General features: G+C 48.7%; 1 long non-coding RNA gene across 1 annotated transcript; it reads right to left on the reverse strand.

The window, feature by feature from the left end:
- Nucleotides 1-5,572: 5,572 nt before the first annotated feature.
- LOC137217858 (uncharacterized) lies at nt 5,573-14,492 on the reverse strand. Its single transcript, XR_010940305.1, has 3 exons — nt 14,396-14,492; nt 7,537-7,679; nt 5,573-5,684 (listed from the first exon to the last, which is right to left on the reverse strand). It is a non-coding gene; the product is annotated as an uncharacterized lncRNA (long non-coding RNA).
- Between the last annotated feature and the right edge of the window lie 3,677 nt (nt 14,493-18,169).

An 18,169-nucleotide genomic window follows, 5' to 3' on the forward strand; every position in this document is an offset into this window, starting at 1 on the left:
TGGTTCTGAGTCCGTATTTGGTATATCTCAGGATCCTTCCATGTGTGCACTCGCATCTCTCAGCCAAGATGGATTCCAGTGAAGAGGTCTATGGGTAGCCTTGACATCATTCCCCTTTTAACCCCCAAAGAGCTTTCTAGCTGGGAAGGTCTCCTTGACTTCAAGAATGAGAAATACGTGGTCTCTTATCTTTTATCTGGGCAAGCCCCCGCCTCCTCTCTCTATTGTCCTGCTATTTTCATCTTGGAGTATCGGTCCACAGGGAACAAACTCCAGCTGTTTACCCTAGGGGACCCATCTATCTCCTGCCCCAGGAGCAGTCCTCACCCACTGGTGTGTCAAAGCTGCTGGAGAAAGCCCCAGCCTCCTGTCCAAGCGAGGACAACTCTGAAGGCATTCTGTCTGCAGGGCAGGCTGGCAGACACCTCCGCCTTTGTACTCTACTTCCTTCCTTGTCTCACTGTGCCTACTCCCTCCCTTCTGCTTCCTGGGATCACCTCCCAAATAAACTGTGTGTACCTAAGTCTCTGTCTCAGGCTCTGATTTTGGAGAGCACTAGACCAAGACTTCCAGGAAAGAGGCCCCACCCCCAAGAAGAAAGGGTCAGCTTTAAACCCCTGCCAAACCTGGAGAGCGAGAAAACTAGCTCAAGACAGGGCAGTTAAGTCACACCCTTCCTGACCCTATAACCTTCCCTGCTCCCTCCCTCCTGTGGGGGAGGGGCGTCAGAACCACTGTGGGCAGTGGGGGGAGGGGTGCAGGCTCAAAAGGCAGAAATAAAGAAGCCAGGCCTGGCCCCACCATGGCTCCTTTCCTACTCCAAACTCTAGCTGCCAACTCATTCCCACCTCTTCACCTTTGCACTTGATGTTCCTTCTGCCTGGAGCTCAGTTTGCCCCAGACAGGACCTACTACATAATTTCTGGGGTCCTGTACAAAATGAAAATGCAGGGCTTTGTTCAAAAAATAAGAATGTCAAGATAGCAACAGTAGAGCGTTAAACCAAGCGTGGGACCCTTCTGAGCACAGGGCCCTGTGGAACTGCATAGGTCCCAAGGCCACGAAACTGGGCCTGGCTCCAAACAGCTGAACTTCTGGCCACCCCTTCCTTCACATCTCTGTTTAAATGTCACCTTAGCAGAGAGGCTTTCCCTGACCACCTATATAAACTGGTATCCGGCACCCACTGGCACCCGCATCCTACCAGGTACCTCTGATAGCCCTTTCCAGCCTCATTTTCCTTCTGGGCACTCAGCACCCCTGCCATACCGATGATCCCAGAGGTCATCAGTCCTTCCTGGACACCGCTCTTTCCCCAGGACTGGAGCAGTTCCTGACACACAGTAGGTGCTCAACAGAGATGAAGGGAATGGAGGGAGGGAGGAAAAGAGGGAGGAAGGGGAGAAGGAAAGAAGATGTCTTCACCCATGGAGCAAGCCTGGGCTGGGGGAGAGGAAATCTTTGAATGGTCTGAAGTTGCGACTCTTCACTCTTTCAAATTACTGAAACTGTTTCGTGACTTACAGTGATTGGAAACTTTTGAAATCTGAGAGCGTCCAGTGAAGTCATGGAATCTGCTCTCAGTTTCAACCAAGGGACAGCTGCAGAAAGTGTCTAAACAGGAAGTGGGGTAAAAGACAAAGCTGTTTTCTTTTTTTTTTTTTTGGCCACACCGCACGGCATGTGGGATCTTAGTTCCCCCACGAGGGATCAAACCCACGGGCCCTGCGGTGGAAGCAGCACACAGTCTTAACCACTGGACCGCCAGGGAAGTCCCCCAAAGCTGTTTTCTTTGGTACATCATTTGCCTGTGTGCAAGGATTTTCGAAGGATGAAGTTCTAGAAGCAGAATTATCAGGTCAAAGGGGATTCTGATAGATATCACTGGAGTGCGCTTCTTCACATTGTATTAATTTACACTCCTGCCAACAGAGTGTGCTATCAAACCTTTTCCTCTTTGCCATCCTGCTACGTGAAACATGGAAACTTGGTTTTCTTTTACTTCACATTTCTCCAATTACGAGTGAGGCTGAATATCCATTAAAACACACTGTGATATCGTGATTTATTATAAGAAATATATGTCTGGTCTTTGGCCCCGTTTCTGGCACCGAGCTCCTGAAACCCTTGTAATTTCCTATGTTATAAGAACACTAAGAGCATCTCTTGTTCTAATATTTGTCTTTGACCCTGTTCCTGACACAGGGCCCCTAAAACCCTCATAAATTCCTAAGTGATAAGAGCACCAGGAGCATCTTTTGTTCGATTAAGGTGACTCTGGGTGGGCTCCTGGATGGCTCCTGGATGGGGGCTTGTAGCCAGAAAAACCATGATTAGAAGCTTAGAATTTTCAATTTTCACTCTGTGTATCTCTTCATCTAGCTGTTCATCTGTATCCTTTATCATATCCTTTAATAAACTGGTAAATGTCAGTATTTCCCTGAGTTCTGTGATCCACCCTAGCAAATTAATCAGATCCAAGGAGGGGGTCGTTGGAACCTCCGATCTATAGCTGGTTGGTCAGAAGCACAGGTGATAACCTGAGCTGGCAACTGGCATCTGAAGTGGGGGAAGGGGTTAGTCTTGTGGGACTGAGCTCTTAAACCTGTGGAATCTGACATTGTCTCTGGGTAGAAAGTGTCAAAATTGAGTTGAATTCTCAGAAGCCCTGCTGGGTATGAGAGTTGCTCAGTGTTGTGTGAGAAGTTCCCCCCTCCCCCAACTCAGACATTGGAATCAGGTCCAGGAATCCAAAAAACACATTTAAAAGAGAAACAGTTCACCCCAAATCCCCTCCTCTAACACTCTAGTTGACTTTAATTTCCTTAAGTTTACAGCCCATTTTCAGACATTGTTTTTCATAGTTTTAGAGAAGACAGAATTTAATGTTCTGCCCTTGAGTTTCATTCATCTTTTTCAACAAACATTTATCCATATACTAGTCAGGATGAGCTAGGCTATGCCACAGTAACAACAACAATATCTCAGCAGTGTAAAGCAGGTTGTATTGCTTGTTTACTCTACATGTCCATTGGCAGAGTCTCTACTCCTTATCCTCATTCCAGGGCCAGGCTGATGGAGCAGCCTTGAGGTGCATCGGCCACCTCTGCAGAGGTTAAAGTATAGTAAGTTGCACACTGGCTCTTAAAGTTTCACTCAGGAGTGACGTATAGCACATCTTTTCCCATTTCATTGGTTAAAGCAAGTCACAGGGTCACAATTAACTTCAAGGGGTGGGGAAGTGCAACAGAAGAAGAAACAAATATTTGGTGGCCGGCATGAGTGACTACCACACGGAGTGTCTAGTCTGTGTCTGGCTGTCTGCTCAGTCCCAGGAAAAGGGAGATGAATTCAGTGTTGTCCCTACCCTCTACATTCTCCATGGTCAGAATGATCCTTCTGGGGGAAACACATAACAACCACTTTTAATAATCCCAGAATATCCCATCAGTAGAACAGACAATCATTTGCTCAATCATTTATCAAAAGCCTACTCAGGATATTTTTATTTTCCTTGCTTTCTCTTTTTCTTTCAGCATTAAAATAACATTGCACATGGAAACAACCTAAGTATTTATCAGTGGAAGAATAGATAAAGAAAATGTGGCATATATATACACACACACACACATACACACACACACATATATACAATGGAATATTATTTAACCATAAAAAAGAATGAAATCTTGCCATTTGCAACAACATGGATGGACCTCGAGGGTGTTATGCTAAGTAAAATAAGTCAGACAGAGAAAGACACATACCGTATGACCTCACTTATGTGGAATCTAAAACAACAACAACAACCAAAAAAACCGAGCTCATTGATACAGAGGACAGATTGGTGGTTGCCAGAGGTGGAGGGTAGAGGATGGATGAAATGGGTGAAGCGGGTCAAAAGGTACAAATGTTCAGGTATGAAATAAATAAGTCATGGGGATATAATGTAGAGTATGGTGACTATAGTTAATAATAATGTATTGCTTATTTGAAAGTTGCCAAGAGAATAAATCTTAAAAAGTTCTCATCATAAGAAAAAAATTTTGTACCTATGTATGTATGGTGACAGATGTTAAGTAGACTTATGGTAATGAGTTTGAAATATATGCAAATATTGAATCATTATGTTGTTTGCCTGAAACTAATATAATGTTAGATGTCAATTATACCTCAATATAATATATAAATAAATATAAATTAAATAAAATAACATTGCACATAATCACATCAAAAGGAAGTAAACACTGAGGAATAAAAATAGTGCAAGACTTGTACAAATAAAAATAGTGTAAGACTTGTACAATGAAATCTACAAAATATTGCTGAAAGAAATTTTAAAATTTTAAAATATGGAGAGACAAACTATGTTCATGGAATGGAAGATTCAGTATTGTTAAGATAGCAGTTCTCCCCAAATTGATCTATATATTCACTTCAATCCCTATCAAACTCCCAGCAGACATTTTTTTTTGCAGAAATTGGCAAGCTGGTCCTGACCCAGCCTCCAAAGCTGATCCTAAAATATGAAAATGCCTTGGACACAAAATAAGCAAAACAATTCTGAAAAAGAAGAATAAAGTGGAGGATTTATACTTCATGATTTCAAAATATACTATCAAACCACTTAACCAAAACACTGTGGTACTGGCATAAGAATAGATTTCAAATATACTATCAAACCACATAAACAAAACACTGTAGTACATAAGACTGGATATAGAGATCAATGGTATAACATTGAGAGTCCAGAAATAAACCTTTACATTGATGGTAAATTAACTAAAAAAAAAGATAAGTCAGACTGGGAGAAAAATATTCCTAAACATCACATATCTGCTAATGAACTTGTATCTAGGATATACAAAGAACTCTTACAACTAAATAAAAAAGATAACTAATTCAATTTTTAAATGCGCAAAGTATTTGAATAGATATTTCACCATAGAGGATTTATGAATGGCGAATAAGCACATGAGAAGATGCTCAGGATCTTTAGTCACTGTAGGAATGCAAATCCAAACCACAAGGAGTAACCACTTCACGCCTACTGGAATGGCTATAATTTAAAAGAAAGGAAACAACAAGTGTCAGGATGTGAGGAAACTGGAACACTGTTCATACACTGCTGATGGGAATATAAAAATGATACAGCTACTTTGGAAAACAATGTGCAGTTCCTCAAAGAGTTATCTATCATATGACCCAGCAATTTCATTCCTAGGAGTCTATCCAAGACAATTGAAAACATATGTCTACACGAAGACTTATGTGCAAATGGGAATTTCCAAAGACAAAGGGGAATTCCCTGGCAGTCCAGCGGTTAGGACTTGACACCTTCACTGCTGAGAGCGTGGGTTCAATCCCTGGTTGCGGAACTGAGATCCTGCAAAGCCGCCCGGCGCGGCCAAAAGAAGAAGGAGAAAAAATAACTTATACAAAAATGTTCAAGGAAGCATTTTCCAAAAGTGGAAACAACCCAAACATCTATCGATGATGAAAAGATAAATAAAATGTGGTCTATCCATACAATTGAATACTGCTTGGCCACAAAAAAGAATGAAGTACTGACACACGGTACAACATGGATGGACTCAGAAACACTGTGCTCAGTGAAAGAAGCCAGATGCAAAAAACACATACTGCACGATTCCATTTATATGAAATGGCCAGAAAAGGCAAATCTGTAAGACAGAAAACAGATGAGTGGTTTCCAGGGCTGGGGGTGGGAACAGGCATGAGAGATCTCTTTAGGATGATCGAATGTCCTAAAATTAGATTGTGGTGAGGGTTGTAGCCCTCTATAAACTCACTAAAGGTCATTGAATTATACCCTTCACAGAGGTAAATGTTATGGTATGTAAATTTTGTCTCAATAAAACTGTTTAAAATAACATTGTAATTAACCTCTAAACAACAAATTAAAAAACTGTTTTATTTCCTCACTATCGGAGGAGATCATTTTTCAGCTTGCTGCCTGGCTTCCTGAGGCCCACCTGAGTTTGTTTCAGACTTTGGGCTTAGGACACACTTAATTTTCCTGCTTAAAACTACGAGACCTCAGGTGTTTTTACAGACTGGCGAAGTCTGGCAGGGCCATTTAAACACAGAGGCATTTCACAGCTAGAGAAACTGAGGCTCAGAGAACTAAAGGGCCTTGCCAAGGCGGCACAGGAATTTGCAGCAGCTCCATCCGTGCCCAGCACAGACTGGCTTCATAATACAAACACAAGGGCAGCCGGTCGCTGATCAAGCTGGACTCGGCCTGGCGCCGGCAGTCCCATGGTTCGTTCCTGCCGGCGCCCCTTTAATTTCTCTGAAGACCCTTGTTCCTGCTCAAGATGCTCCTGTACCCTTTCCCTCTTGGGTGTACAAGCGCAGTCTCATTTTCTGAGTTACAGAAAGTCCAGTCCTGTTTTCCATTAAAATTTTCAGGTTCTATTCGGTCTAAAGCTTCCTCTCTCTGACCCCTCGGAGGCACAGACAGAAGTAGGAGAGCTATTCTTTGCCTGGCATGGCTGCGGTTGCACTTTGGTGCTTCTGGGCATGGCAGGTCCCCACATGCAGGTTCTGTCCTCATGGGACGCTTTTGTGGGTTCCTAAGAGAAAGTCCCACCGAGGACTTCATGCTGCATCCCAGGCAGGGTGGCGGCACTCTCCCGCTGACCCCTTATGACCCCCACCCCTCCACTTCTGCCTTCCCCATGCACCTCTCCACTGCAGGTGCCTTGCCCTGGGAGGAAGGCCCCTTGGGCAGGGTCACAGCCACCTTCCTTCCTAAGGCTCCACTTCTCCCACCCACAGAAACAGTCACAGTTGCCCACCGTCTGGGCAGGAGCAGCCTGTTCCCACAGGAACTGGATGGGGAGCTGCTGGGCCCGCTACATGTATTAGGCGTGGTGTGCTCCAAGGACAGAAAACAAGGTAAACTCAAAGGGCCATTATTGCCAGGACAAAGACCTACAGGACTCCTATCACTCTGTCACAATGTGACCATTGCAATGTCCCAGAGCCCCCCCAAGCAGCATGCCCTGTCCCTTTCCCATCCATATAAGGAAAGATATTTGCCCTGTTTTTCTCCCGCTCAGCACACTGAAAGTATACATACTCTGCCCAGTCAGCAGATGACTTAACAGGTTCCCTGGCTATAAAAACAGATAAGCAACCCATGCTCATTATCGACTTTCCCTGGCTACCAGGAATTCAGCCCTCTGTTCTTGCAACGGCACTTTCACTTTAATAAACTCTATCTTCCTTACATTCTGCCTTGTGTCTGGAAATTCTTTTCCAACCCACGCTCGGACCACGACATTAGGTAGTATATCTGAGCTTTACAGCAAACTATAAGGTAGGCATTTTCACCCCTCACTCAACCATAGCTGAGTAAACTAAGACCCAGAAACAGCAAATAGAACTGGCTAGAATTAGAATTCAGGTTTGCCTGACACCAAAGCCATTTTCTTTCTTCCATATCAAAGATCCTCTTGGCCGGACTGAGGTCATCGCTATCACTAATAGCAAACATTTAATGATCACTTGGTGCTGGTGAGGCAGGTCAGACCACACGATCTAGTCAGACTGGAAGCCCAGAGCTGGGCAAAGGGCAGGAGCAGGCGGGAGAGAGGTTTGCTCAGTTGAGGTCTGGCTTGAGGCCCAGGCCCATGCAACAGAAAGTAGATCTGGAAGAAAAAATATATATACTGTATCACCAGCTAATCTTCAACCTCGGGGCAAAGGGACAGGAGGTGGAGGTGAGATTAATCAAGGCCAAAACCGTGGCTTCCAAACTTTGCTGCAATGGAATCACCCAGGGATCTTTAAAAAAATACTGAAGACTGGACCCCACCCCCAGACGTTCTAATCTAATTGATATGGGGAACAATCAGGGCATCAGGATTTTTAAACGTGTGGCAAAGTTGGTGGCAGGGACAGGGTATAGAGTGGAGGGGTAGGGAGCACTGGAGGTCTCATAGGAGGAAGTGGCAATGACATAACCTCAAGGCCTGAGGTTCCAGGGTGGGGAGCTCAGGGCCCAGGGCACTGGGCTGGCCGGAAGTGGCCCTTGGGAAAGATTAGCTGGAGGACCATGGGAGGGAAGGGCAGGAGGGAGGGAAGGAATGGAAGAGAAGAGAACAAAAACCCAGGCAGAGCAGTGAGTTTGAGTCCATTGTCTGTCACTAACTTTCTGTGTGACCTGGGACAAATTGCTTCCCTTTTCTGGGCTTCAGTTTCTCCATCTTGAAAAGGAGGGGATTGAACTTGATGATGGCTAAAGGTCCCTCTGGCTCCAGGGTTGGAGGATGCCCAAGGCCCCAGCAGGTTGGGCCTAGTGTGAGATAAGCCCAGATGGAGTTCCAGATCTGCAGATCTGCAAAGGATGCTGCACACCAGTCTGGGCTGGGGCAGGTTTAGAGGTCCATGAGATTGGTCCTCCCCTGGCCCCTCCTTGGGCTCCTGGGCCACTCTGTCAGGCTGCCAGACATGGTTCATGGAAATTTCCTCTCAGCCCCTCTAGCCAAGCTCAGGGAATGTGGCTATTGTTCCAGTTTCTAATGGAAATTTCCACTATCCCTCTGACAGCTGGTGGGAGACACAGTGCCTTGGAGCTGGAGAGAGGTCACAGCAGTGGTGGTGGGGGACAAACACCTGGTTATAGGCCACACAGGCTTTGTCAGTGGCCCAGCCATCTTCCTTCAACAAGTAGTTATGAAGCACCTCGCCTACTCTGTGCTGGGCCCTATTCCAGGTGCCAGGGACTCAGGACAGGACAGACTCAGGACTGGACAGACACCTGTCTCCTAATGGGGGAAAGAGAATATACATAGATACTGTGAATACAACAAGGCAGGGTAAGGAAAAGGCTGTGATGCTGGGGGCAGGGTCGGGAGGGTGACCAAAGAAGGCCTTGCTGTGAATAAGGCGACATCTGTGTGATTATCAGGGGAACAGCAAGTACTATAGTTTCCGGTTATCCGCGGTTTCCCTTACCTCAGTTTCAGTTACCCACCACAACCACAGCCAGAAAATATTAATGGGAAATTTACAGAAGTAAACAATTCTGAGTCACATGATGAAACCTCGTGTGGTCCAGCCCCGTCCTGCCCAGGCCGAGAATCATCCCTTTGTCCAGTGCATCCCACCCGCTACTCACTCAGTAACCAGCTGGGTTATCAGGACGCCTGTCAGGAGTCGCAGTGTTTGTGTTCAAGCAACCGTTATTTTACTAAATAATGGCCTCAAAGCACAAGAGCAGTGATGCTGGCAATTCGGATGCGCCAAAGAGAAAAGTTTTTCTTTAAGTGAAAGGGTGAAAGTTGTGGACTTAACAAGGAAAGAAAAAAAATTCTATGCTGAGGTTGACTGAATCGTCTATCCATGAAATTGTCAAGAAGGTAAAGAAATTCGAGCTAGTTTTGCCGTCACGCTTCAAATTACAAAAGTTATGGCCACTGTGCACAGCGAATGCTTAGATGGAAAAGGCATTAAATTTGTACAATAAGAAATTTTGAGAGACAGCCACAGAGAGACCACGTTCACATAACTTATTACAGTATATTGTTATAATTGTTCTATTTTATTATTTTTGTTAATCTCTTACTGCGCCTAACTTATAAATTAAACTTTATCATAGGTATGTATGTATACATAGGATAAAGGGGAAAACATCACATATGTAGATAGGGTTCGGTACTATTTGCGGCTTCAGGCATCCACCGGGGGTTTTGAAACATATCCCCCACGGATAAGGGGGGACTGCCGTACAAAAGCCCTGAAGCAGGGCCTTGGCTGGCCTGCTGAGGACAGCAGGGGAAGAGAAGAAGGTGATGGGATCAGAGAGCTTCCTGCCAGGCATCAGGTCCTCTCTTTGCCAGGGGCGACCTCCTGGCCATCAGAAGCTCATGGCCCTTCTAGGGGAAGGAGGAGGAGGACACAGCAGGGCCGTCTCCTGCTCCAGGTCCAGGGTGACGTAGCACTGCGTCCCCCCAACGTCAAGCACCAGTTCCCTTCCAGCTGTGGTAGTGAAGCCATAACCTCTTTCTGTCAGGATATCTATGAGGTCATCTCTCAAGTCACTGTTGGCCAAGCCCAGATGCTGGTGGGGGGCAGGGCTAGCCCTCACTGTTGGGCACCGTGTAGGTGGCACTGCTCCCGAGTCCACAACCATCCCGGTGGCATGAACAGAGGCTGGGCAGCAGCACACGTGGGGCGGGGGGCAGGGGGGACTGGACGTCTCACACCCCACCTGGGTCATCCTCTCTCTTGGTCTTAGAGTTTGGTGAAGCTTTGGTGAAGGGAACAGGGTATTCCTCGGGGCAACGTGAAGCCGTGGAACAGGGCGTGATGCCGGGTCTTCCTCCATGTCAGCCCAGGTCAAGGGGGGGCCCTTCAGGGTCAGGACGCCATTCTTGTTCTGAGTTCATCACTCACATATCTGTCCTGTCCCATGGAACGCTCTGGGGGCATCATTCCCGCTAAAGCCAGCTTTGCACGTGCCCGAGTCGTTGAGGGTGAAGGGCTGCATGAACGTGGCAGTTGCTGCTTCCATGTTGATGTAGCCGAGGTAGCAAAGGCCTCGAGCAGAGCGCTGGGGTGGAGAACTTGACTCCAGAGGGTCATGGGGCTGCCTTCGAGAACACACTGTAGAGGGGCCGGGGCAGCATTTGGGGGGGGGGGGGCTAGTGTGGAGGCTCCCGTAAAGATTCCAGACAGTGATGGTGCTGGTCCAGTCATGGGAGTCATGGAGGAGGAGGTGACAGAAGTGGTGTCCAGCATCCAGGTGGCTGCCTGACGTGTCCTTCCACTGTTAGCTCATTCAACCGTCCCCTCCCTGCACGGAGCCCCATAGTTTTCATTACTTCTTCCACGGGTTCATTCCAGCAACAAGTGTTTATGGGTTGCCCAGACAAATCTGACCTGGACCCACCCTGCTCACCACCCAACGGTGGCTGCCCAGTGGCTACCAAATCAAGTCCAAATCAAGTCCAAACTCCTTGTCCTGGCTGACAACGCCTTGCGTGGTCTCCCAGCCTCGTGCCTCCCTACTGCCCCTCCATCCACAGTCCAGTCACCCCCACGTGTTGCCACCTCGCCTCTCTCAGCCCTCCATGTAATGCTCTCTTTGTCTGAAACACCCACCACTGTTTTTTTTCACCTGCTCAACTCCTGCTTCTCCTCTGGGACTCAGCTCAGGTGTGAACTCCTCCAAGAAGTCCTCCCCGACTGGTCGCCACTATTTCGATCTGAGTTGGTTGTCCTTTTCTGTGCTTCTGTTGACTCTTCTGATACCAACACCCAGTACACTGACTCCTATTAATTGCCTGTCCTCCTACTGGGCTGAGTGTGTTGTTCTGTGACTTGTCCTGCATTCCTAGCACTCACTGCAAAGAAATCCTCTTGAAAAATGGGACGAATGAATGAAGGGTGCCCGGACTAGATAGACGAAAGAGAGATACAGTCCCCGCCCAAAGCAAGGAGAAAGGGGAAATCAGGAAATGGTTTGCCAAACAATGACCAAAAGGGGTGTAGGGAAAAGGGGCCATGAGGTTGCCCAGGGGGGCAGTGAGTACAGTGGAGTTTCTGAAGTCAGAAGGTCCTGGGTTCAAATCCCAGCACAGCCACTTATCAGCTGTGTGACTGGGGCTGATTTCTTTTTTTTTTATTTATTTTTGGCTGCGTTGGGTCTTTGTTGCTGCGCGCGGGCTTTCTCGAGTTGCCGGGAGCGGGGGCTACTCTTCAGTGCGGTACACGGGCTTCTCACTGAGGTGGCTTCTCGTTGCGCAGGCTTCTCTCGTGCTTGCGGGCTTCAGTAGTTGTGGCGCACGGGCTTAGATGCTCCACGACATGTGGGATCTTCCCGGGCCAGGGATAGAACCCATGTGCCCTGCGTTGGCAGGCGGATTCTCAACCACTGCGCCACCAGGGAAGTCCCAGGGGGCTGATTTCTTGAACTTCCTGCAAGATGGGGGTGATAATAAAACACCTGCCTCATAGAGAATGCAGCCCCGTGTTCGGCTCATAGAAAACACTAGAGAAATACATTGACCATTTTGATTTACAAACATAGTGGGTGGGTGAGGAAGGTTGTGAGAACAGATGTGCCACACTCTAGCCCCGTCACCTGTCTGTACTTCAAACCTTACTACCTTTGGATCAAGTGAGAATGTACAGCCCAGAACTCAGGTCTGGCTTCCAGATTACACCAGAGTGTAAACTCCTTGAGGGCACGTATTTTTGCCTGTTTTATTCACTGCTGAATTCTCAGCAACTAGAAGGGTGTCTGGTACATAATAGGTCCTCGATAAACATTTCTTGAATGAATGACTGAATTCTGGCTCCCCCCCACCCAAATCTCAAACTCAGCATGATTCCATTAGCTATAATTGCATTCAGCAGCATACAATGAAAAGCCACAAAACGGTGGCTTAAAGAAGTAAAAGGAAAAACTGGCTCCCCATAACAGGAACTTGGGGGCAGGCAGTCCAGGTATGTCAGCTCACTGGTATAACCAAGGACTCAGGCTCCATCTACCTTCCTGCTCCAGCCATCTTATCATGTGGCTTTTATCCTCATGGTCACAAGGTGGATGTTGTACCTCTAGTATCATGGCTCCATTCCAGGAAGGAAGGAGGAGGATGGGAAAAGGGCAAAAGGTCAATACTTAAAGAAAAGCCTGTCAGGCTTCTGTTACAAGGAAGGAGAGAGTTGATATGGGGAGGGCAGCCAGCAACGTCTGCCATGATGGCTAAATGGAGTCATTGCTTCTCCCCAGCCTGCAGCCGCCACATCTGTTCCATCCCCAGACTTCTTCATAGGAGTAGATGACCCCTCCACTCAGTCGCCCACGTGAAAAACCCAGGGGTCAGCCCTCACCCCACAGCCCACAGCCGGCCCATCAGCATCCTGTTGGCTCCACTGTGACATAGATCCTGAATCCGACCCTTTCTCTCCATCCTGTTGACCCCACCTTAGTCCAAACTACCCTCATCTCTCCCTCCTGCACTCCTGCTCACTTTACATCCATCCTCCTCACAGTGGCTGAAGGATCCCTTACAAACGTAACCCCATCACGTCACTCCCTAGGGCCCCTAGAGGCTTCATATCACACAGAATATAATGCAACCCCGCCCGGCCCACAGGCCTGCATGGCTGGGCCCTAACAGCCTCCCTTGCCCCAGACCTCCTTGCTCACCTCATCCAGCTAAGCAGGCTTTGTATGTACCCCTTCCTCACACCTGCTGGCTCCTGCCTTTGGGTCTTTGCACTAGCTCTTTCCTCTGCTGGGAACACACTGCCCCCTGCCCATCTATCTGTGGAGACCCCTCACTCCCTGCCATGGTCACTGCCTATTATTGCAACACATCACCCCTTTCGTGTTCTCCATGCACTCCTCATAAGCTTTTCTACTGTCTTTCTCCTCCACCAGGATGTAAGCTCATGAGGGCAGAGACCATGTATGCCTTGTGCACAGCGGTATCCCCAGGGTCTAAAACTGTGCCGGACATGTAGGAGGATTCAGTATTTATTCAGTGAATAAATGAATGAGTGGAGAGGGTTGTTTTGGGTGTTCCCTTAAGGAAATTTCCAGCTCTTGGACATCTAAATAGAAAGGAGAGGAAGGAGATTGGGGGTAGGGAACGTGATACCTGAGATATAAGTCAGAAACTGAAACCAACAAGTGACCAACTTTCCACCGACATCCAAACCCTCCTCCCTCACTGCCCAAGTGATCCTGCCAGGCAGAGTGCCCCTGGGGTGGAAGTGAGAGCCCATTTGGGGAAACCGGGAGGGAGGAGGTGAGCACAGGCAGGCACCACATGGAGTCCGCTCTACTCCGACCATCTGGGGAATAATGTTGAGAGCGCCCCCTGCTGGCTTGGCCACTGACAAGCTATGGGGTCAGTACTGTAACCTCTCTGAACCTCAGTTTCCTCTCATGGAATAAGAATAATATTTAATTCACAAGAAAGTTTTAAGGATTCATTAAGATGGAATATGTAAAACACTTATATGGTGTGTGGCAAATAGTAAGTGCTCAAAACACCTTAGCCATAAAAGGAGGAGGAAAGGGAGACAGCAGAGAGTCAGAAAGTGCAAAGAGGCAACGACAGAGAGAGGCAGGTGGCTGGTAACCCAGGGGCAGCCCAGTCTGACCCGCTGGAAGTCTGACTCTCCCACAAAAGATACAGAAAGGTAAAGCATCCAAACTTTAGCACCCACTCCCCAAAATGGACTTGAGTTCTTCTGGTTCAACACCCTCATTTTACAAAGGTTCTGAGTCCCAGAAAGAACAAAAATGTCTCTGAGATGCTCAGAGGGCTGGCAGAGGAGCCAAGTGTGGAGGGATGATGGCCAGCTGGGGAGGGAGCCGCAAAGACGGGCCGGCGCCCTGGCTTACGTTTCCTGTTCTCCGCAGTCCAGAGGGAGAGGGTCTGCCTTCCTGTCCCCTCAGCCACAGTGAGCCCTCAGAGCACAGCAGACTGAGAAGAGGATCACTGGGCAGGAAGGGACAGGGAGGGGCAGGGAGGGGCAGGGGACCGACTTGTCCTGCCCAGGCCCTGTGCTAGGAGGTACTTCCTTGAACCCAGCACAGACCCAATACCCATCCAGCCTGAGAGGGATTATGCCCATTTCACAGGTGAGGGCACAGATGCCCAACGCCCTGAAGAGCTAACAGAACTAGAACTTCAACCTCAGTCTGTGTGACTCCACAAAGCCCTGCCCCGCTTCTGCCTGGGAATTGAAAGGCCTGGATTTGGGACCAACACTAACTGGCTGTAACCTTGGCCATCCTTTCTCTCTGGCCTCAAGCTCTTCCTCTAAACAAGGAGGGTAGACACTGGTCACTGAGGGCCCTTCCAGCTGGAGCTGACATTCTTAGAATTCTAAACAAAAGCCTCCCCCAGCTGAGTCAGGAGGAAGGCCTGCCAGATACCCCCACAGCCTATCATGCGGGCTTCTTGCCCCGGGAGCACAGGGCAGCCCTGCCCAGGGAGAGCCCCTTGTCCTGCCCCAGCCCCGGGCAGCACGATGCCTCCTCCCCTCCCTTCCAGGGTGGTGCCCATCCTTCCATGCCTCTAGCCCAGGGAGCCTGGGCCTCAGCACCCCCCACTCTCTGGGGCAAATCTCAGCTCAGCAGTCTGGGGAAATGAAACTAAAACAATGAATCAATCAGGAGCATATTCCCCCCCAAATCTTCAAGGCTTTGGGGAGCCCACAGGTCAAGATTTAGGTCAGTGCTTCTCAAACTAAAAAAAAAAAATTGGTTTTTAATCTGCTAAGAACTTAGACTTTTGTAAAATTAAATACACTAGATAGTGGTAACGGTTACACATTATGAATGTTCTTAATGCCACTGCATCGTACACTTAGAAATGATTAATACAGTACATTTTATGCTATGTATATTTTACAATAAAAAATTTTTGATGAAATGAAAAAAAAGATGCAAAATGCTAGCCTCAACTTTAATAGTCTTCAACAGACCTTGTAAGATTGTTATGAGGGTTTCTATATGCTTACTTTCCATTTCTGTACTTATCTCATTGCAGACCAGTAACATTTTGTGGACTGACAGCAGTCCCAGGACTGCTCTTTTTTTTTTGTGGGCCTCTCACTGTTGTGGCCCCTCCCGTTGCAGAGCACGGGCTCCAGACGCGCAGGCTCAGCGGCCATGGCTCATGGGCCCAGCTGCTCCGCGGCATGTGGGATCCTCCCGGACCGGGGCACGAACCCGCGTCCCCTGCATCGGCAGGCGGACTCTCAACCACCGCACCACCAGGGAAGCCCCAGGTCTGCTCTTTGATAGTACTGATTCAGGCTGCTGAGAGGTGGACTCTGGCTTTGCAGAGCCTCTCAGGAGACCTTCCAGAAGGAACAAGGTTTCTGCTCCCCAAGCAGGTACTTCTGGATACCAAGCCAGTCACCCCAAGCAGCCCCAGGCCAGGCACACTGATCTGAATTATGTCTGGACCCCTTCTTCCACCCTCGTCTCTCTCCCAGGGTCTTCTTGATGTGCATTATTAATAATGTGTCCCCGTTTGTGGCCCCTGATAAGTATAGAGAATTGTGAGGTAGGGGATGGAGTGGGGTGAACTGGGAGAGAGAGAAGTACAGGGTAGAACTGTGATCTTCTTTGTGATCTAACCTCTATAGCAAACTTGGCCCAAGCATCACCTCCTACAGGAAGTCATCCTAGGCCCACAGTGGAACTGAGGCGCCCCCAGCCCCCACTGCACACTTCTCCCTGTATTCTCATTGAATGGCTGACGTGGAAAATTTGAAAGTGGTGCCTACTCTTCTGGGGTATGGTAGGCCTTGGTTTGCGGGTCTGGCCAGATTTCAGGCGTTGGCTAGGCGCTCTTGCGCAGGGTATTATCTGCACAACTCTGAGCAGCTGCGCTGATGACTGGGGTTCCGGGCCCATCTCCACCAGACTGTGGGGTACTCCAGAGAGGCGCCCGTGTTTGGGATGTTGCATCTGAGTACAGTGGTCTCTGCTTGGCTGAGCAACAGAAAATACTGTGGGCTTTTGAGAGATCTAGACACCTGGGCTCCAATTTTAGAAAGTCTACCTCCAAAGGTCTGATGAGGGTCCTGAATCTCTGTATTTTGAAAAAGTACCATGTGACTCTGATGCCCAGCTGGTGTCTGGCCCATAAGAGGTGCCCTCGAGTGTTCGGTGACTGTGGTCATAGTGGTGCAGCATGTCTGTGGAAGGAGACTTGGGGACCTCCAGGAGGGGAGCTGGGGGACGTTGGGAAGGAGTGGCACTTTTATATATCCTTTTGTACTGATTGGACTTTGACCTAAAAAAAAAACGTGTGGCTGACTGATGAAGTGGCTGTCGTCCATGTCAGGAACTGCAAACTCTAGGCCTGTATTTATACCTGGGGCTGCGGTCCTTACGGACAGAAGTGGGTGGATCAGAGGAATGGAGAGCTAGAGAGCACACATCCCACCTCAAGGGGGCAGCAGCTGCCCAGAGCTTGCTCCGTGGGACTGTGAGCCCAGGGTGGCCAGATCTGGTTTTTCAAGATAAGCCTGAAATCATATTTCCAAGTGTAATTAATTGTCACCTAATTCAAAAATTTAAAGCACAGCATGGAGTGAAGACAACACGCCTGCTGACCGACTCTGGCTGCAGGCCACCAGTTGGCGCCTTTGGATCTAGGAAGATGCTGTTTAGGATTGGGCACCTCCAAGGCCAGTCTGCAAAGCCAGGACACAGCCAGTCTTTGCTTCTAGAAAATTGGATTGACTCCCCACGGGGTCTACACAGGACAAGAACAAAGCGGGTGCCCAGAGGAGTCACCACCCACTCATAATTCAGCACCTATTAACCTCCCACCCTGTGCCAGGCTCAGTGCTGGAGATCCAGTGATGTGACAGGCACAGCTCCTGCTCTGGGGGACGCTTCCTTTTAACTAGAGAGACACACTTGAAATAAATAATTGCATGATAATGAATTCATTTGTGAAACATGAGGAGCTGCAGCATAGCATGGGGGTTAAAAGTTCGGGTTAGGGCTTCCCTGGTGGAGCAGTGGTTGGGGGTCCGCCTGCAGATGCAGCGGGCGCGGGTTCGTGCCCCGGTCCGGGCGGATCCCGCGTGCCGCAGAGCGGCTGGGCCCGTGAGCCATGGCTGCTGGGCCTGCGCGTCCAAAGCCTGTGCTCCGCAGCGGGGAAGGCCGCGGCAGTGAGAGGCCCGCGTACCGCAAAAAAAAAAAAGTTTGGGTTAGATTCCTGACTCCACACCTAGCCGTTTATGTCACTTTGGGCAAATACCTTAACCTGTCTCACTTGCCTCGTTTCTTGCCTGTGAAACGGGCATGATAATGTCATAGGGTTGCTCTGGGAATCCATTGAGATGATGCAAATAATGATTAGCCGCTGCCATGAAGTACAGAGAGCTGTGAGACCACGTAAGAGGGAGCCTAGGCTTCGCAGAGAACCCCACCAAGGCCCCCCCAATCCCAGCAATACTGGAGCTTCTCCCCAGAGAGGGGAGTGGGAGGCCACAGGCCTCCAGCCTCCCCTCCAGAGGGGGAATCTCCTCCGTAAGGAGCCTGGCCTTATCTTCTTCTTGTTCCCAGCAAGGCCCAGGGACTGCTGCACCCCCAGAGCTCAGTCCTCCTTGTACCCACCATTCTGCTGTAGCGGCCACGGGCATC

Source organism: Pseudorca crassidens, chromosome 2 (assembly GCF_039906515.1).
Source record: "Pseudorca crassidens isolate mPseCra1 chromosome 2, mPseCra1.hap1, whole genome shotgun sequence".
Classification (NCBI taxonomy): Eukaryota; Metazoa; Chordata; class Mammalia; order Artiodactyla; family Delphinidae; genus Pseudorca; species Pseudorca crassidens.